This window comes from Loxodonta africana, chromosome 6 (genome assembly GCF_030014295.1).
Source record: "Loxodonta africana isolate mLoxAfr1 chromosome 6, mLoxAfr1.hap2, whole genome shotgun sequence".
NCBI lineage: Eukaryota > Metazoa > Chordata > Mammalia > Proboscidea > Elephantidae > Loxodonta > Loxodonta africana.
In genome coordinates this window covers 129,782,693-129,805,121 of record NC_087347.1, presented here as the reverse complement: position 1 = coordinate 129,805,121, position 22,429 = coordinate 129,782,693, and the positions used below count along the sequence as shown (strand labels likewise).

The following is a 22,429-nucleotide window of genomic DNA, read 5'->3' as shown; positions in this document are numbered from 1 at the left end:
TGATGTCTCAATATAGGGATAGCAACTAGGGTCACATAACAATGTGTATGAGAAACTAACTTGAGCTGTAAACTTTGACCTAAAGCGCACACACACACAAAAACAAAGTAAAAAGATCAAGTAAGAAATGAACACCCTCCTACAAATATGAAAGCCAAGAACAGAATTTTTCTAATTTAAACATGAATTAACATCAGTCATTCCAAAATTCTTTAAAAAACTGGAAAAGGAGGAAACATTTCCCAACTCATTCTGAGGTCACTATTACCCTCATACCAATCCTGAACAGACATCGTAAGAAAACTACAAACCAATATCCCTTATGAATATAGATGCAAAAATCCTCAACAAAACACTAGAACATCAAGTCCAGAACATATAAAAATGATGATATACCATTACTAAGTGAAATTCATCCTAAGAAAGCAAAGTTGGTTCAATATACAAAAATTAACCAATGTGATACACCATATTAATAGAATAAATGACAAAAAATACATGATCATCAATGCACTTGACAAAACCCAACATGCATTAAACACTCAACAGGGTAGGAAAGGAAGAGAACTTCCTCAACATGATAAATGGCATCAACAAAAAACACACAGCTACCCCATCAAAACACCAACAACCTTCTTTGCATAAATGGAAAAGCGGATCCTCAAATTTCTATTGAAGGACATAAAAGAAAAAAAAACCTGAACCCATTGCCATCAAGTCGATCCCAACACACAGCAACCCTACAGGACAGAGTACAACTGCCCCATTCGGTTTCCAAGGATGTAATCTTTTTTTTTTTTTTAATTGTGCTTTAAGTGAAAGTTTACAATTCAAGGCAGTTTCTCATACAAAAACTTATACACACATTGTTATATAACCCTAGTTGTTCTCCCTACAATGTGACAGCATACTCCTTCTCTCTACCTGTATTTCCCGTGTCCATTCAACCAGCTCCCCCTCTGCCTTCTCATCTTGCCTCCAGACCGGAGCAGCCCACATAGTCTCATGTGTCTACTTGAGCTAAGAAGCACACTACTCATCAGTATCATTTTGTGTGTTATAATCCAGTGTAATCCTTGTCTGAATAGTTGGCTTCGGAAATGGTTTTAGCTCTGGGTTAACAGAGAATCCGGGGGCCACATCCTCTGGGGTCCCTCCAGTCCCAGTCAGACTATTAAGTCTGGTCTTTTAATGAGAATTTGAGGTCTGCATCCCACTTTCCTCCTGCTCCATCAGGGATTCTCTGTTGTGTTCCCTGTGAGGGCAGTCATCGGTTGTAGTGGGGCACCGTCTAGTTCTTCTGGTCTCAGGTTGATGGAGTCTCTGGCTTATGTGGCCCTTTCTGTCTCTTGAGCTCATATTTTCTTTGTGTCTTTGTTGTTCTTCACTCTTTGCTCCAGGTGGGTTGAGGCCAATTGATGCATCTTAGATGCCCACTTGCTAGCTTTTAAGGCCCCAGGGGCCACTCACCAGAGAGGGATGCAGAACATTTCTTAATTAATTTTGTTATACCAGTTGACCTACATGTCCCCCAGAAATCACGGTCCCCAGAACTCTGCCCCTGCTACTCTGTCCCTCGAAGTGTTTAGTTGCATTCAGGAAACTTCTCAGCTTTTGGATTAGTCCACTTGCGCTGACTTTCCCTATTTTGTGTGTTGTCCTTCCCTTCACTTAAAATAATTCTTGTCTACTGTCTAATTAGTGAATACCCCCTCCCACCCTTGTAACCATCAAATAATATTTTCTTCTGTGTTTAAAACTTTTCTTGAGTTCTTATAATAGTGGTCTCATACGATATTTGTCCTTTTGCAGCTAATTTCACTCAGCATAATGCCTTCCAGATTCCTCCATGTTATGAGACGTTTCATGGATTCATCGTTCTTTATCGTATAGTATTCCACTGTGTGAATATACCATAATTTGTTTATCCATTCATCATCTGTTGATGGGCAACTTGGTTCCTTCCATCTTTTTGCTACTGTAAACAGTGCTACAGTGAACATGGATGTGCACATAACTATTCGTGTGAAGGCTCTTACTTCTCTAGGATACATTCCAAGGAATGGGACTACCGGATCATATAGTAGTTCTATTTCTAGTTTTTTAAAGAAGCGCCAAATCGATTTCCAAAGTGGTTGTACCATTTTACATTTCCACCAGCAGTGTGTAAGTGTTCCAGTCTCTCTACAACCTCTCCAACATTTACTATTTTGTGTTTTTTGGATTAATGCCATCCTTGCTGGCGTGAGATGGTATCTGACTATAGTTTTGATGTGCATTTCTCTCATGGCTAATCATACTGAGCATTTCCTCATGTATCTGTCAGTGACCTGAATGTCTTCTTTGGTGAAGTGCCTGTTCATATCCTTTGCCCATTTTTTAATTGGGTTGGTCTTTTTGTTGTTGAGGTTTTGCAGTATCTCGGAGATTTTAGAGATTAGACCCTGACTGGATTTGTCGTAACCAAAAATTTTTTCCCAGTCTGTAGGTTGTCTTTCTACTCTTTTGGTGAAGTCTTTGGATGAGCATTAGTGTTTGATTTTTAGGAGCTTCCACTTACCTAGTTTCTCTTTTGCTGTTTGTGCATTGTTAGTTATGGTTTATATACTGTTTATGCCATGTAAAAGGGCTATTTTTTTCTTCCATGATCTTTATCATTTCAGATTTTATATTTAGGTCTTTGATCCATTTTGAGTTAGTTTTTGTGTATGGTGTGAGGTATGGGTCTTGTTTCATTTTTTTTTGCAGATGGATATCCAGTTATGCCAGCACCATTTCTTAAAGAGACTGTCTTTTCCCCATTTAACGGATTTTGGGCCTTTGTCAAATATCAGATGCTCATAGGTAGATGAATTTAAGTCTGGATTCTCCGTTCTGTTCCATTGGTCTACGTATCTGTTGTCGTACCAGTACCAGGCTGTTTTGACTACTGTGGCAGTATAATAGGCTCTAAAATCAGGTAGCATGAGGCCTCCCACTTTGTTCTTTTTCAAAAATGCTTTACTTACGAAGGATATAATCTTTATGGAAGCAGACTGTCACATCTTTCTTCCATGGAGTGGGTTGGTGAGTTCAAACTGCTAACCTGTTGGCTGAGCACTTTAACCACTGTGCCACTTGGGCTCCTATGGAAGAGCAAGGGACCCAGAATACCTAAAGCAATCTTGAAGAAGAAGAAAGTAGGATGAATCACACTTCCTGATTTCAAAAATACTAAAAAGCAATAGTAATTTTAAAAGCCTGGCTGTTGTTAGTTGCCGTCATGTTGATTCTGACTTAAGATGACCCCATGTGTAACAAAGTGGAACTCCTATATAGTCTTTTTGGCTGTAACCTTACTGGAAGCAGGTTGCCAGGCCTTTTCTTCTGTGCTACTGCTGGGCAGTTCAAACTGCCAACCATTAGGTTAGCAGTCAAGCACAAACAATTTGGGCCACCTAGGGACCTCCAAACAGCCTGGTACTAGCATAATAATAGACACATAAATCCATGGAACAGAATCAAAAGTCCAGAAATAAATCCAAGGGTACTAAGTCCATTCAAAGAGGAAAAAAGCATCTCTTCAATAAATGGTGCTGGGAACATTGGATTTCTACATCCAGAAGAATGGATCAGGACCCATGCCTCACATCATATACAAAAAAAAACAGATTCAAATGGATCAAGGACCTAAATTTGAAAACCAAACCCATAAAATTCTTAGGAAAAAATACAGGAACGTGGCTGCAGACCTAATTTTTCACAGTGGATTATCTGATGGTGTAAAAATGGTGTGGCGGCAGCATCCCACCTCCTCTAACTTTACCAGGGGGAAGGAGAATCAAGATAAACAGTGCAAGGTTGACTCCCGTGAGGTGGAGGTCAAACATGCCTCCTCTCTTCGCCATTTTTACCAATTCTGACACCCTCCACAGCACACTCTACTTCTCTGTTGGGTTCGATAATTAATTGCAACGACCATACAGAACTCACAGACAATAATCACAATTACAGAGTTTATCAGAGAAGTAACAGGTTACAATCCAGGTTCAGGGATGCTCAAGATACAGTTCTTCCATCAGGACAGTCTCTTTTCGGCTGTGCCCATAGGCACACCTCTCTGGCATCTGCCCTGCTCAGGTAAGTGTTACAAAGCCTTTTTAGCTGTGTTGGTAAGTATCCAAAGGCACCCCATTGTGCCAGTAAGCCTTGGCCTGACAGTGCTCAGCTGTAGCTCCATAGATCAGCAAACCTGGCTCGACCAAGTGCCTGGAGACACCCTACTCAGCCAGCTAGCCTCCTGCCTCTTCTCTCTGTCTCAGTGCAGGGATCCGGGTCCAAAGGATGTGCTCTCCGCTCCCAGCTGTGCTTCCTTGGTGGTGGTAGGATCTTCTTTTAAGGCAAAGCTAACCAATCCCCTTGATGGACCACAATTACCTTATTTGCACAGTCCCACAGATATTGCTTGTCTTTGGGTAGAGGGTCAAATTATAGAGATTGTTTTCTTTCCGATCTGTCTTCCCATTGAATTACTTTTCTAGGAAAAAAAAACTCCTATGAGTCATATAAGCATGTCAAAGGGTTCTACACAAACACGGTTCTTACTAAGTACTGCCATATTGTTTTCCAAAGCAGTTATTCAAAGTAAGAAAGTTTCACAGGTGGTTTATTGAGGATGTCTGGGTTTGTTGTTGTTGCTGTCTGTTGTTATAATAGGTATGAACTAGCATCTCAAATGCTGCTTTAATTTATATTGATTTTACCATTTGAACAAATTAATGCTTTTAATTTATATTTCCCACAAGTACATTATCTATTCAAGCTCTGTCCACTTTCCTACTGCTTTCTTGGTGTGTTTCTCAAACATTTAAGTTTAATGTATATGCTATCTCTAATATCTCTATCAGGTCCTTTCTAAGTACCACAAAATATGATTAAACGGCAATTTACAAAAAACCTACTAAAAATAATGTCCTCTCACTGATGCCACTGCTTTTAGGTACCACTTTCCCTTCACCACCCTACTTACCAAAAAACTACCTATACTTAGCACTGTTTTATCAAAAACATTCACTTTTTAAACAACTTTGTTGTTATTGTTAGGTGCCATCGAGTCGATACTGACTTTAGACAACTACCACCTCATAAATCTACCAAACTATTTTCATTGGGGTCACCAACAACCTTTGATACCTACTCTGCACACTGCCTCCAGAGTAAACTTCCTAAAACACGTCTTATTCTTATTCATGTCACTTTCCTGCCAACTCTTCCAGCCTCATCTTCTTGTAATTAGTCAAGTTCATCTGTGAACAGGCTTTCAAGGCCCTTCATTCAGGGCCCGCCCTCCAACTCTCACAAAGCCCATTTTTTCTCTCTGGGTTCCTTTCCCGAAGTGTCTGTCAGTTTGTTATACTACAGTGGCTTGCATGTCACTGTGATGCTGGAAACTATGCCACCGGTATTTCAAATACCAGCAGGGTCACCCACGGTGGACAGGATTCAGCTGAGCTTCCAGACTAAGACAGAATAGGTAGGAAGAAGGACCTGGAGGCCCACTTCTGAAAAAAACTGGCCGGTGAAAACGTTATGAACACAGCAGCAGAACGTTATCTAGTATAGTGCCGGAAGTTGAGCCCCTCAGGTTGTAAGGCACTCAAAGTGTGATTGGGGAAGAGCTGCCTACTCAAAGTTGAGTCAACCTTAATCATGTGGATGGAGTGAAGCTTTTGGAACCTTCATTTGGTGAGGCGACATAACTCAAAACGGGAAGAGCTACAAACATACAATAACTGAAACATGGAATGTAAGAAGTAAGAATCTAGGAAATCATCAAAAATGAAATGGACCACATAACAATCGATATCTTAGGCATTAGAGCTGAAAGGGACTGGTATTGGCCATTTTGAATCGGACAGTCATATGGTCTACTACGTCGGGAATGACAACTTGAAGAGGAATGGGGATGCATTCATTGTCAAAAAGAACATTTCATGATCTATCCTGAACTACAACGCTGTCAGTGATGGAATAATATCCATATGCCCACAAGGAAGACCAGTTAACATGACTATTATTCAAATTTAGGCACCAACCACTAATGCCAAAGATGTGGAAACTGAAGATTTTTGCCAACTTCTGCAGTCTGAAATTGATCAAATACACAATCAGCATGCATCAATACTTGCTGGTGATTGGAATATGAAAGCTGGAACAAAGAAGGATTGGTACTTAGAAAACATGGGCTTGGTGATAGAAATGACACCGGAGGTAGCATGACAGAATTTTACAAGACCAACGAATTCACATAGACTTTGCCAGACAGAATACACAGAATCAAATTGACTACATCTGTGGAAAAAGACAATGGAAAAGCTCAATATCATCATTCAGAACAAAACCAGTGGCTAACTGCAGAACAGACCATCAATTGCTCAAGACCATCAAGTTGAAGCTGAAGAAAATTAAAACAAGCCCACATGAGCCAAAATACAACTTTGAGTATATCCCACCTGAATTTAGAGACCATCTCAAGAACAGATTTGACACACTGAACACTAATGACCAAAGACTAGATAAGGTGTGGAACGACACCAATTAAATCATACATGAAGAAAACAGTCACTAATAAAACAGGAAAGAAAGAAATGACCTAAATGGATGTCAGAAGAGACTCTGAAACTTGCTCTTGAACATGCAGTCGCTAAAGTGAAAGGAAGAGACTATGAAGTAAAAGAACTGAACAGAAGATTTAAAAGGGTGGATAGAAAAGACAAAGTAAAGTATTATAATGAAATGTTCAAAGACCTGGAGTTAGAAAACCAAAAGGGAAGAACATATTTAGCATTTCTCAGTCTGAACGAACTGAAAAAAAATTCAAGCCTCGAGGTGCAATATTGAGGGATTCTACGGGGAAAATATTGAACGACATAGGAAGCATCAAAAGATGACGGGAGGAATAAACAGAGTCATTGTACCAAAAAGAATTGTTCAACTGTTTTAGTCATCTAGTGCTATCTTTAATATCTCAAGAGATTGCTCAAGACACAATCCAATCCTGTAGGTTGAGTGCTGCCTCACTAACACAACTGTCATCCATCCTCCCTCATTAACATCGTAGAGGCAGGATTTACAGCATAGGAAAATCACACAATACTGGGAATCATGGCCCAGCCCAATTGACACACACATTTTTGGGGGGACATAATTCAATCCATGACAGTCAACGTTCAGTCATTTCAGGAGGTAGCATATGATCAGGAACTGATGATACTGAAGGAAGAAGTCCAAGCTGCACTGAAGGAAATGGTGAAAAACAAGGCTCCAGGAATTGATGGGAAACCAATTGAGATGTTTTGACAAATGGATGCAGTGCTATAGGTGCTCACTCGTCTATGTCATGAAGTTTAGAAGAGAGCTTCCTGTCCAATCAAATGGAAGAGATTCATATTCACTCTCATTTCAAAGAAAGGTGATCCAACAGAATACAGAAATTATCGAACAGTATCATTAACATCACACACAAGTAAAATTTTGCTGAAGATCATTCAAAAGCAGTTGCACCAGTACATCAACAGGGAACTGCCAGAAATTCAAGCTGGATTCAGAAGGGGACATGGAACAAGGGATATCATTGCTGATGTTTCAGATGGATCCTGGCTGAAAACAGAGGATCCCAGAAAGATGTTTACCTGTGTTTTACGGACTATGCAAAGGCATTTGACTGTGTGAATCATAACTCAATGGTACCTAACAACAACAGGCTCCTTTGACAAATATGCATGTAAGCAAGTTCAGGAGGCCGAAGCCAACATGGCACCCTAGACAGATGTATCATGTCATCCCCCTTCAGCAAAAACTTGAAAAATTAAGTAAAACAGATTCAGATGTCAATCCTGGAACCCTAAGCACCAAATGAAGGGATAAAGAGCTAAATCAAACACCGAATGAAAGAAGAAACTGAGGGAAAACAGAGCCAGGAGAGATACGGAATGGAGGTCCCCTGCCAACTCACATGGCACAGTGCTGCCATTTTGGAGCACATCAGCAACAACCCTGGACAGGGAGTACAGGAAGGCAAATTTACAGAGTTCCCAACAGGAGACAGAGCACCAGTGACCAGAGAAACATCTCTTACCCTTCTGCCTGGTACACCACACCTTCTCAACAGGCCATGCTGCATTGCCTTGGCTACAGAGCTACTGGCCTGCCACCAGCTCGTCTCCCCCAGCCCCACCTGCTGGCTACTGCTGGGCCATTTTTCCCTCTGGTTTTTCTTTCTCCCTCCCACCTAGCCCCACATCTTGCCTCTACCCCCTTCCCACCAGGCTACACCACACCACCTTGGCTAGAGAGACACTGGGCCGCCACCAGCCCAGGTGTGTCCCACCCCCACCTATTGGGTCCTAATGCACCTTTTTTTTTTCTTTTTCCCTTTCTTCCTTTTCTTTCTCCCTCCCACCTAGCTCTAATCAACTTGACAACAATGGGTTTTTTTTTTTTTTTGTATAGGTGTATCCATAAGCATATATATACATACATGTTTACACTACATATATATTCATATATAAAATAAACCACATAGGAAGCATAGTTACAGATACCTCCTAACCATAACCAAATATCTTGCGGGATTGGTTTACTGAGTTTGAAGGCTTGGGACCGTAGTCTTGTGGAACAACTCAGTCAATTGGCATAACACAGTTCATAAAGATAATGTTCTACATCCTAGTTTGCTGAGTAGTGATTAGGGTCTTAAAAGCTTGTGAGCAGCCATTTAAGATATAACTGGACCAAAAGAGAATGAAGGAAATCAAAGAAGCTAGTCCACAGGAATAATTGCTCACATGAACTACAGCCTCATCTATCCTGAGACCAGAAGAACTAGATGGTGCCTGGCTACCATCACCAATCTTTCTGACCAGGGACACAACAGAAGGTCCTGGATAGAAAGCGAGAAAAATGTAGAACAAAACTCAAATCCCTAAAAAAGGCCAGACTTAATGCATCAATAGAGACTAGAGGAATTTCTGAGACTATTACCCTAAGATATCCTCTGAAACTGGAGTTTAAACTACTCCCAGTGGTCACCTTTCATCCAAATAATAGACAGATTTATAAAATAAACAACATCAGCCATGAGTACTATGCCCCTTTAAATAATCAACTACACGAGACTAAATGGTCAAAATTTACTCTAAAACAGATGAGAAGCTAAGGAGAGGCAGGGAAGCAAGATTAGTGGAAACAGAACAAACAGAATGGAAACAATGGGAATGTTGACACATTGTGAAAAATGTAACCAATTCATAGAACCATGTGTATAAAAATGATTAAATGGGAAACTAATCTGCTGTATAAACTTTCACCTAAAACATAATATTAAAAAAAAACACACACACACACAAAAAGTACCCTACAAATGCTCACACAGCAAAAAAATTATTAAGACAGTCCTTGCATGCCATACTTAAGAAGATTAGTAAAGAAAAAAAAAAAGACACTGGCACAGTGTTATGAATATCATGTCATTAAAATATAGGTAAGAAAAATTCAATTGTGTGAGGGCATTTACTATACTGTATTAAAACTGTTTTATTAAAATAACTGCATTTTATTGTATTTAAGCCCAACCCTCTACAACTAGATTGTGAATTCACTGAGAACATCCCAAATCTTAATTACAGGCAGTCCCTCTGTTAGAAACATTCGACTTAAAGACAACTGATACTTGCCAATTAATGTTATGTAAATTTGTCCTCTCTTTGAAACAACTGAACCAACCCCTATTCACAATAAACTCTTCATCACAGTCACCTTGACTTACTGCAGTGCAGCTTTTAAATCACTGAAAAGGCTTCGAACCTGTTCTTGCACTAAAACCAAAAAACCGAACCCACTGGCAGAGTTGATTCCAACTCACTGCAACCCTAAAAGAACCTTATTCATCTGTTTCGACTTAGCTACAAATTCAACTTAAAGTCACAGGAACAGACCTCGTTCATAACCCGGGGACTGCCTGTATAGCTTTGTCCTCACCGACAAATGATAGTCAAAGCTGGCACTCAATCTAAATTTGATAACTGTCCTCATAAGGTATTCATGACTTTCACACTCCATCCATGCTTTTTATTTAACCACAAAGTACAAGTTGAAATAAGCCATCTAAGAAAAATCAACAGAAAATTGAGAGCATCTCATGACATTTCAGCCTATAAAAATACAATCTAAAGCAAAAACAACGTACATTCTTTGTTGCATGTGAATTTTTAAAAACAATGTTGATTATATGTGGGTTTATTTTCAGAAATACGTCCTTTCTCTGTCAATCATTCCCATTCCAGGTTTCAATCAAAACACGTTAAAAACAAAGTAACCTATTTCTGAAGCACAATACTTCAAACAACCCTCTGAAACTCTATACTCACAAAACATACACTAAAAATGAAAACTATACTTCATAATGAAATACTCTTAACACTGCATAATCTTTTGAAGAGATATCAAGCTCGGTGAATAAGTGACTAGGTAAGATCTTTAAAATGTGAAAAGGTACCAGCCACGTGAAGAACTAAGGGAGTAACTTTACAGCTTAAAGGAACAACACACACAAGTGCCCAAAAAAGCTCAGCACGTTCCAGGAACTGCAGGAAGGTCCGTGTGGCTAGTATTTTACAAAGCTAAGGGAGAATGGCAAGAGATACACTAGGCTGTAAAGGTAAGCAGTGGTGAGTACCAACTAAGTTCTTAAAGGTCAAAGAAGTTTGGATTTTACTTGTAGTTCAATGAAAAACCAACGGATAGTTTTAAGCAGGGATAAGATATGATTTGATTCATATTTTAAAATGTCACCCTGGGTACTGAATAAACATAACAGCCAAAAATGTCCACCAGCAGCAGAATGGGTAAATATAAATTCGGACACGAAATATTAGTTCATTTGCAATACTACAGATACTACTTATCCATGTTGCGTAAGGAATGTTTAAAATTAGAAATATATGTTAGGCAAATGTGGCAAGATAATGGTTATAGCATATTTTCATTTATAAAAGCAGGGGGTGGGTTTAACTTTATAGTGGAGAAATTTAACAGGCACTGCCTCAGCCAGGTGATAAAAGTCAACATCAACGATGATAAATGATGTTGATAATATGTACCCCTTTTATGATCGAAACGGCACTTTACTTTTGTGCTCTTCCTCCCAGAAACCCATAACCAAAGTACCATGAAAAACGTATCTGGCAGAACCAAACTGAGAGACATTCTACAAAATACCTGACTAATATGCCTCAAAACTATTAAGGGTTATCAAAAATAAGGAAAGTCTGAGAAACTGTCAAAAGCCAAAATCCAGAAGTTAAGGGGACATGAAAACTAAATGCAATGTGGTATCCTGAAAACTAAATGTAATGTGGTATCCTGGATAGAAGTCTAGAACAGAAAAAGGACATTAAAGAAAAGTTAATAAAATCAGAATAAAGTAAGGAGTTTAGATAATAATATATCTACATGGATTCATTAGTTGTGATAAATGGTTCACAGTAATGTAAGATGTTAACAATAATCTGTAAATCCAAAACTATTCTAAAATTTAAAGTGTATTAAAAAAACAAAAATGGATTCTAAGATGGCAATAGAGGAAGCACAGAGACTAGTTATAAAGTTACTGCAAAAGCACAAAAGCAGATGATGGTGTAGAATAAGACAGCAGCAGTGAGGATGGAGAAGATGATGGATTCAATGTAAATTCTGAAGGCGGAATAAAAAGAACTTGCTGGGAGGACTTCCAGCTATTGCAAAATGAAGAGGTCAGCAAATCCTGCCCCCCTCAAAAACAAAAAGTATAAAACTGGACAAGACTGTCAAAATAACATTCAGGGATATGGAAATTGACAAAAGACAAATTGAGACATTTTTTAATGAAGAACTGCTAGAAATTCAGGTAAGGACAGTAGAAATCTATAGACTTCTTACTTAAGGATGCCCCAAGACAAAACTTACACTTGGTCTGCATAAGTTTTAAGAGGGCTGAGTTAGCCTTGAAAATCAGCACCTCTGTTACTGGAGGGGCTGACCTGATATAGATAAAAAATACGTAAAGAGAGATTTATCTCAAGGAAATAGCTCACATTGCTGTAGAGGCTGGCAAGTCCCAAGTCTGTAGGTCAGGCATCATGCTGGAGGTTTCTCCTGACTCACATAGCTGCGAGGGCTGACAAACCCTAAATCGGCTGGTCAAATGGTAGGCTGCTGGCTTGTGGGCTGCAGAGGCTGGCAAATCCAAGATCAGCAAGTTTAAGACAGCAGACTGCTGGCTCACAGGCTGCAGAGGCCAACAAATCCCAAGATCACCAGGCAATACAGCAGGCGGCTGGCTCTTGTCCCAAGAACCGGAGGTCAGATGATGATGTGCCAGATGCAGGATCCATAGCAGGCAAGTGAGCTTTGCCAGAATGTCCATATATATTATATGTGGGCAACACCCTCAAGGAAACTTCCCTTACAACTGATTAGTTGATCACATCAGACCACATCATGGAGGTGGTTACATCACAAAATGGAGGATAACTATATTATTACATAACTGCCAAACCACTGAAAATCATGACCCAACCAAGTTGAAACCTTAAGATAAAACTCTGACACTGTTAACTTCCTGATTGTGAGGTTTCCATTCTGGATATGTAGGAGAATGTCCTTGCTGATAGCAGTAGTAACTACAAACTAAAGTGTTCCAGGATGATAACGACAAATGTTCGCAACTTAATCTCAAATGATAAGACAAAGCAAATTGTTTATACCATCCTTCTAACTTTTGAACATTAAAATTGTTCTAAAAGAAAACAGAAAAAATTAAAAACGAAAGCAAAAATAAAACGTTTATTTATTCCTCCCAGTCTTCTCCATTTCAACAACAAAAAAATGGGTATCTCTACTTTTCTGACTATTCAAATAAAAAATTTTGGAATTTTCCTGATTCCTCTCTTTCTTTCACCTTACATTCCAACCCATCAGCAAATTCTGTTAGCTTTCCCTTAAAAATACGTATCCTCTCCATTACCACTCCACTTCAAGTCGTGACCATCTCCAGGCCTGGAATGTTGCAACAGCGTCCTATCAAACCAGCCTGTTTTTACTCCAAGTCCTCATACAATGTATTTTGCATATTGCAATGAGATTTTTCTTTTTAAAAAAGTCTGAGCATGTTAACTCCTGCTCAGAATCATTCACTGGTTTCTCATCACGTCTTGGATAAAATCCAAAGTCACTGCCATGGCTTACATGGCTATATATGATCTGATCCTCTCCTACTTCTCTTTTTATTTCTTTATTTTTGAGGGACGAGTCAGCTCATTATTCCTAAAAACATACAGAACGATTCACAAATTTGCATGTCATCCTTGCAGAGGGACCATGCTAATCTTCTCTGTATCGTTCCAATTTTAGTGTATGTGCTGGCAAAGTGAGCATCTCCCCTATTTCCTGACATTAGCTCTTGTGACGGTTAATGTTATATGTCAACTTAGCTGAGCCAGGATTCTCAATGGTTTGGCAGACATTATATAACCATCATCCATTTTGTGTTTTGATATAAGCAGCCAATCAGCTGGAAAGGGAGTTTCCTGGGGGGTGTGGCCTGCATCCAATATACATATGGATGTTCTCTCTTTCCAATCCTGCGTTTGTCTCGTCATCCTCTGAACTCCGGTTTGTGGGATGTGAGAAGCCTTCATCCTACTGCCTGACCTGCAGATTTTGGATACGCCAGCTTCCACAACCCCGTGACTAGCAGCCTGCCACCTGAACAGCAGATTTTTGAGTTTGTCATCCGCTGCAATCACATGAGTCAGGAGAAGCCTCCAGCCTGCTGCCTGACCCAAGGATTTGCAACTTGCCGACCTCTACAATTATGTGAGCCATTTTCTTGAAATAAATCTCTGCCTATATGTTTATATATATACTTTACTGGTTTGCTCCTCTAGAGAACTCACCCTAAGACAGCTCTACTACAGTAAAAGCCATACTAAAGTTTGGTTAGGACACTGTTTCCTCCCCAGGACTAATACAATGAATGATTCCCCCCAAACAAGAAGACTCTTTAAGGGCTAGACAGCCAAAAATATACATACCTGCTACAAATTTCATGGCAATGCACACTTATGATTCTTTCCACCACACTCTCCAGAATCTCTTCTTCCTCTGCCTGGCACTGGTGTTATTTGGGATTCCATCCTTACACTACTGCCCTTGTCATTGTATTAACTCTCCTAGAGCATCCTTTTCTATGATCTCAACCGCTACCACCTATAAACTGACTGATAATCCCTAAAACTGTATCTCCAACCCAGAGTTCACATTCAAACTTCAAATCATATAAAACATTTTGTTCGACACTTACATTCTAGGCCTCACACTAAAGATGGCAAAGGAGTGAGTTAATAAAGAGTTCATGATGACTTCGATGAGTCTCCAGAGTTACTACGTGAAAAATAAAACCTCTTACTTGGTAATCCCTTGCGTTTGACTGTTATACACAACTAAATATAATTCCTAATATATGGAGACACTAAGAAGATGAGGCTGTAGGCAATTTACTCCCTGATTTTATATCTTTTATTTATATGGTTTCCACATAAGAATGTCAGACTGTCGGAGTGGAAGCCCTTGTTAATCCACAGGGCGCTGGGTGAAGTACTCAGAAGAGTTTTGCTTCAGTAGTGGAGAAAAATTTGCCCCAGACTAAATGCTCCTCTGGTTCCACTTACCAAAGCTAAAAAGGCAAGAAAGAAACGGATCTGTTTCCAAGTACCTTAAATGCATCTCAGAAAATTTATAGAAAAACAAAAATATCGTGCACTTAACAAAGTAAAAGTCAAAACGTAAAAGATAAAGTACCCAATCAAACATTACCAAGTGTCTCAGTCTTGGTTCTCTAGAAGCAAAACCAGTAAGGTGTATATGTTGCTGTTATTAGGTGCCATAGAGTCAGTTCCAACTCACAGTGACTCTGTGTTCAACAGAATGAAACACTGCCTGATCCTGCGACATATTCACAATCGTTGTTATGTTTGAGCCCACTGTTGCAGTCAGTGTGTGAATTCATCTCATTGAGGGAACTGCTCTTTTTCACTGACCCTCTGCTTTACCAAGCATGATGTCCTTCTCCAGGGACTGATCCCTCCTGATAATATGTCCAAAGTATGTGACGAAGTCTTGCCATCCCTGCTTCTAAGGAACATTCTGGCTGTACTTCTTCCAAGACAGATTTGCTCGTTCTTTTGACGGTCCATGGTATATTCAATATCCTTCGCCAACACCATAATTCAAAGGTATCAATTCTTCTTCAGTCTTCCTTATTTGTTGCCCAGTTTTCACACATACATGAGGTGTTTGAAAACACCATGGTTTGGGTCTGGCGCACCTTAGTCTTCAAGGTGACCAAACCAAAAAAACAAACCCAGTGCCGTTGAGTCGATTCCGACTCATAGCGACCCTACAGGACAGAGCAGAACTGCCCCATAGAGTTTCCAAGGAGCGCCTGGCGGATTCGAACTGCCGACCTTTTAGTCAGCAGCCGTAGCATTAACCAGTACGCCACCAGAGTTTCCTCAGAGTGACATCTTTGCTTTTTAACGCTTTAAAGAAGTCTTCTGCAGCAGATGTGCCCGGTGACATGCGCCATTTGATTTTTTGACTGCTGCTTCGTGGCTGTTGATTGTGGGTCCAAGTAGAATGAAATCCTTGACAACTTCAATATTTTTTGTTTATCATGATGTTGCTTACTGGTTCAGTTGTGATGATTTTTTTGTTTTCTTTATGTTGAGGTGTAATCCATACTGAAGGCTGTAGTCTTTGATCTTCCACAGTAAGTGCTTCAAGTCCTCTTCACTTCCAGCAAGTGAGGTTGTGTCATCTGCACATTGCACATCGTTAATGAGTATTCCTCCAATCCTGATGCCGTGTTCTACTTCACATAGTCCACTTTCTTGGATTATTTGCTCAGCATACAGATTGAATGATACAACCCTGATGCACACCTCTCCTGACATTAAACCAGGCAGTATCACCTTGTTCTGTTGGAATGACTGCCTCTTGATCTATCCACAGGTTCCTCATGAGCAAAAGTTAAGTGTTCTGAAATTCCCATTCTTTGCAATGTTACCCATAATTTGTTATGATCCATAGTCAAATGCCTTTGCCCATATATATACACACACACACACACACATACACACACATACACATACACACACGCACACACACATACGTAAAGAGAAAGAAGAGATTTATCTCAAGGAAATGGGTCATGCATTTGTAGAGGCTGGCAAGTCCCAAGTTCACAGATCAGGCATCAGGCTGGAGGCTTCTCCTGACTTAGGTAGTTACAGGGGCTGACAAACTCCAGATCAGCAGGTCAGATGGCAGGCTGCTGGCTCACAGGCTGCATATGCTGATGAATCCAAGATCAACAGGCAATGTGGCAGGCCACTGGCTCAAGTCCTAACAACTGAAGGTCAGATAGTGACAAGACAGATGCAGGATCCAGAGCAAGAAAAAGCTAGCAATCTGCCAGAATGTCCATATATACTGGATGCAAGTCAAAAACTTGAAGAAACCCCTTACAATTGACTGGCTAATCACATCAGATCACATCATGAAGATAACTACATTATATCATAAATTGCAGGATAACTACATGATTACATAACTGCCAGATTATATTACATAACTGAAAAACTGATCATTACATAACTCTCAAACCACTGAGAATCATGGCCCAGCCAAGTTGACACACAACCTTAAACACCGCAGTCCACCCCTTGTCAACTTGGCACCTGTATGGATCTCCTTAAACCATAAACAACCACTAAATAAACACAATTACAAAGTCATACTTGTGCCTATGACACAACACAAATACAACCAAAAATGAACTAGCACTATTTACATCCTATATAAGTGAAGAAAACAAAAATATTTGATACACACATAAAAAGAAGAAATACTCATAACCATTACAGTCCTTGTTTCTGCAACTTGTCATGTGGTTGTAACAGGCATTTAGAACCACCTTCATTAACTGTTCATTCCATATTCCCTTTTCCCTCAGCTGCTCATGGTTCTTTGCTTTGCCTGGTGGGGTGACCCAAACTTTCATTCTCGAAGGGACTGGGCCATTAGTAGTCATATCAGAATTGGATTGCTATACTTTTCCATTGACTTTAATCACAGGACATGGTAATACTAAGAGATGCCCTAAGGGATCTCCTGTATTCCAGACATACACTTCTTTACCTCCATTATGTAATATCAATCCAATTTCCCGTTTGTAATCTGGATCAGTCACACCAGCCAAGACAATAACTCCCTTCTTTGCCTTTTGATCCAGAGGCGTGAGGAGCCCAAAAGGCCGGGTGGCATTCTTAACTTCCAGTTCAATGGAATCAGTATTATGTCTCCTGGTGAGAACATTTCTTCCTTTGGAAGTAAGACCTCTATGCCCAAAGAACATAGGGTCACAGGAACAGAAGGCAAGAATTTTGCAAGTGGGTCACAAGGGGTAACAGTGAGTGGTGCCACTCCCATTTCTACCCCGTGATTCCTAGAGCCATGAATCCTGGCTATCAAGAAACAGCACCATATATTGGACACTAGTTTAGAGGATATACATCCTCTTGGATAACAATGCCCCAACCCTGCAAGCAATTGCCACCTAGCAGGTGCCGTAACTGTGTCTTTAGAAGGCCATTCATTGATTCATCAAGCCAGCTGCTTCAGGATGAAGGGGAATATGGTAAGAGCAGTGGATTCCACGAGCATGGGCCCATCACTGCACTTCACTTGCTGTGAAGTGAGTCCCTTGATACAAGGCGATGCTGGACGAGATATCACAATGGTGGATAAGGCACCCTGTAAGTCCACAGATCGTAGTTTTGGCAGAAGCACTGCATGCAAGGAAGGCAAATCCATATCCAGAGTAAATGTCTATTCCAATAAGAACAAAATGCTACCATTTCCATGATGGAAGTGGTCCAGTGTAATCAACTTGCCACCAGGTTGCTGTCTGATTGCCTCAAGGATTTGTGCCATATCGGGGACTCAGTGTTGGTCCCTGCTGCTGGCAGACTGTGCACTCAGCAGTGGCTGTAGCCAAGTCAGCCTTGGTGAGTGGAAATACATGTTGCTGTGTACATCTATCCCAATTATGCATTCTGGAACTGGGGAAATCACTACAGGATGGGTTCCGGGACTCACTGGACCCACTGTGAGATGAACCTAAGCTAACACTCCATTAATAACCTGACCTCCATATGCTCCCACTCTGTCTGACAGGCCACAGTGACATTTTGGTGTCACTTTAGAGCCAGTATTCAGTAATCTCCAAAAAGTCTGATTATTTCCTTTTCCCCAATGAACAGTCACTCTCATAAAAGGCCATAGATCCCTTTGGGGAAGGCTGGGAGAAAGATTAACAGTATAAATTTTTCGCAGCATAGTGGGGTCTGTCCTCAAGGGCACCTGACCTCCTCTTCATTAAAAGAGACTGTATGTCTGTAAATTCACTCAAGTCTGGGAATTGATTGAGGGGCTGTGACTCTCTATTCTGGTGATCCAAGTTAGGCTGCTGTTCACTTGACCTGGAATTCTTCTGTGTGTACAGATCAAGTAAATATTTAGTACATTTCCCATCTAGTTCACTCCTACAGGCAGCATGACTAAGTAGCCATAAGTCCATACTAGTCAGACTATTCTGATTACTGCTTTTACCCCACTGTCCATTATGGTAACCATGCCCACCTTGTCTTTGTCAACTGAGTGCCACCACTTGGTCCCTGCCACCACAGAGTCCAAACAGCCCCATTGTAGTTAGGTGTCTTAATTCAGTTAGGGCACTTTTCACTGTCAAATCTGACTTACATAAAATAGCAAACACAGCAGCCTTCAAAGATGCTGGGGCTCCCTTCACAAATTTGTTCCTCACGTTGTGGTTAAAGGCGTGTCCTTTTGGTACTCCATGTGTGGGTCTGTGGATCTAACCTGATAAATACACTCTAACATGCAAATTTCCATAAGCCTTTGGATACCTTCCTCTACAGTACACTAAGGCAGGCCTGGTACTTCAACTCGATTTAGTGTAGGTCACTGCATAATCCACACTTCAGGAAATCAACCAAATAAACTATTAGATCCTTTTCTAACGTCTCCAGCTAGAACAATGAATGAAGAATCTGTGCTTAGTGGACGCTTAGCAACAAACTCAGACTGATCCAGCTTTATGTTCCGTGCACCATTATCCAGCACCCTTAATCGCCATTCCCACACATATTCCCCAGGTTTCTATCTGACATAATAGAAAAGTTAAGCCGTTCTGGAGTGTAGCATCCCTTCTCCTGGGTCACTCTTTGCACTTCACCTTTTGGGGCCTGCCGGGACTTAAGTCTAGTTATAGGTCTAAAACAAAAAATGGATGGTGGAAATGTGTTCTGAGGACATTCAGCAATTTCTTGTAAGGCATCTGCCTCATTCAATTACTAAGACATCACCCCAGGCAGTATCTCAGACAAACGCTTTTCAGACACAGCTGGGTTAATCTCATCAGATGGGGCTGGAAGGGCTAGTGGTTTTATTGGGGCGGGTAGCTTAGCAGAAAAAGATGGAGTAATCTCTTCGGATGGGAGTAAGAGGGCTGGTTCTGTTGGCTGGAGTGATTCAACAACATTTAGAGGCTCAGTGTCCTCACTGTTCTTATTATCTGCCCATATGTTCCCTCCACAAGTTTCAAGATTCCATTTCATCACGATCAATGCCCTCACTTTAACCTCAGACACCATTCAAGGCTGGGAATTCAGTTGGTGTTATAATTCAGCCACTCTTATGATAAGATCTTGGGTTTGATTTTCAGCAATAACACCTCTGTTACTACAAGAAATAAGGCTTTCTTTCGGGTCACAAATGGCAACTTTGAGATCTTTTATGCGGTCTTTTAAAGGTGTGTGTATATATATATAGAGAGAGAGAGAGAAACAGAGACAGAGGTAGATAGATTTATCTCAAGGAAATGGCTCACGTGGTTGTAGAGGCTGCCAAGTCCCAAGTTAGTGGGACAAGTGTCAGGCTGGAGGCTGCTCCCAACTCACTTAGCAGCAGGGGCTGAAGATCAGCAGGTCAGATGGCAGGCTGCTACCTCACAGGCGGTGGAGGCTGATGGATCCCCCAATCAGCAGGCAATACGGCAGGCCACTGGCTCAAGTCCTAAGAACCAGAGGACAGATGATGATGAGCTAGATGCAAGATCCACAGCAAGCAAAAGCCAGCGATCGTTGCTGGAACGTGCATATATATTGGATGTAGGTCATATTCCCAAGGAGATTCCCCTATAACTGATTGGCTGATCACGTTACATCACAAAATGGATAACCACATCATCACATAACTGCCAAATTACATCATTACATAGCTGCCAAACCACTGAGAATCATGGCCCATCAAGCTGACATACAACCTTAACCATCACACCAGGTATGTAAACATGTAAGAAAATGCAGCTAAATCAATCAATACAAAAAGACCTAGAAATAACACAAATGATAGATTAGTAGACAAGGTCATTAATAAAGTTGTCATAACCATATTCCATATGTTCAGGGCAACTGAGAAAAAAATGTTAGGTACAGGCATGGAAGATACGTTTTACAACGGAAATTTTATAGGTAAAAAAGAAAATGTCCACTGAAATATATGCTGGGTGGGATTAACAACAGTAAATTAAAGACTGCTTAAGATATTACTAGTAAACGTGAACACATAGCAATAAAAATGATTTTACAAAATGAAATAGACATGGAGCCAAGATGGCGGAATAGACAGATGCTTCTGGCGAGCCCTCTTTACAACAAAGACCCAAAAAAAAACAAGTGAAACAACTGTATTTGTGACAAGCTGGGAGCCCTGAGCTTCAAAGGCAAGCTTAGAAAACAAACTGAGGGGCAGGGGGAGGAAGAGACCATTCAGAAGCGGAGAGGAGTTACTGGACCTGAATTGCCAGGAGCCCTCAGGCACCATTCCCGAAGCAGCAGTGGCCACGGGCTAGTAGTAGCATTCGGCCGCAGTTTCCTCAGGGAGAAGCAGCCAGCCACACAGACTACTCATACCTCCGGAACTTGAGGAAAATGGCGCTCTCGGCAAAAGCTAAGTACCTGCTTGTATTTTAACGTGCCCCCCGACCTGCTAACCGGCTTCAGCAGCTGAATTTCCTGGGCCTGAGATAGGCACTGTTGAGCACCTAGAGCCATCCTCCTGGCCTTGGGGAAGGAAAAAATTTGCATTTGGGAGAAAAGATAATTTGCTAGCTCCACTAACCGGGGGAGCTCAGGACAGAAGCAGCTCCTATCCAGGCATAAACTGTCCATGGACTTTGAGCAACTTTCCCTTCTGCATGGACCTGTGTGGGCCTATTTTGGGAGAATAGGCCCCTTGTTGGCAGACTCCAACCACTTCAGCTGTACAGTGGAGAGGTGGGTGTTTGATGTTTGACGTTGCTTTGCCTATTAAACCATGTCCCTACCTACCCACATCAGGGACCTAAGGACTGGTACCTCCACTCAGGTCACCCAGCCACCTGTGACAGGGGTCCAAGGATAACTGGTACCTCCCAGTCCTGACAGCCAAAAACAATGGGTGCCCACGGTCCCTCTGCAGAACCCACCCACCTGCACGCTCTAGGGAACAGGGACGCGCTTTCCTCAGAGACACTCGGGGGTCAGTTCTCAGCCCCCTGCCTTGTTTAGAGTGTGACCCCCTGCTGCAATCAGACACTGGTATATACACCAATCACCCCTGCCCTCTAAAACTGTAGGACAGAGCCTGTACCACACACTTGATGATCAGCTACCTGGAAACCTGAGCTGAATTCATACAAGAAAAATGAATGGACTCCTAGACTGATATACCTGATAACAGCTCTAGCCATCTGGGGACAGAGCATCAGAGCTCCAAAGGTGAAAATAATCAAGCTAGCTCACTCAAGCAACCCATAGGGGTATATCAAAACAAAACAAAGCAAGAAGCTATGACACAGTAAGCAAGCATAAACTAATAAAATAACTTACAGATGGCTCAGAGACAACAGTCAATATCAAGTCACATAAACAAACAGACCATGATCACTTCAACAGGCTCTCAAAATAAAGAATCCAGGGATCTTCTAGATGAAAGTGCCTTCCTGGAATTACCAGAGCCAGAATACAAAAGTTTAATATACAGAACCCTTCAAGACATCAGGAAGGAAATGAGACAACATGCAGAACAAGCCAAGGAACATGCAGATGAAGCAACTGAAGAAATTAGAGAGATTATTCAGGAACATAATGAAAAGTTTAATGAGCTGGAAAAATCCACAGACAGGCAGCAATCAGAAATTCAGAAGATTAACAATAAAATTACAGAA

The 22,429-nt window shown here is 41.0% G+C and overlaps 1 protein-coding gene and 1 non-coding gene across 3 annotated transcripts in view; both read right to left on the bottom strand.

The window, feature by feature from the left end:
* The window catches only part of MAP3K2 (mitogen-activated protein kinase kinase kinase 2), a 125,199-nt gene that overhangs the window by 80,081 nt on the left and 22,689 nt on the right, over positions 1 to 22,429 (bottom strand). For both annotated transcript variants that reach the window (XM_064287346.1, XM_064287345.1), the window contains exon 2: positions 20,051 to 20,235. The gene's annotated coding sequence lies outside the window, so the exon portion shown is untranslated. The remainder of the gene's footprint in view (positions 1 to 20,050; positions 20,236 to 22,429) is intronic.
* Positions 13,346 to 13,452, bottom strand: LOC111752479 (U6 spliceosomal RNA). The gene has a single exon (XR_002787399.1). It is a non-coding gene; the product is annotated as a U6 spliceosomal RNA (small nuclear RNA).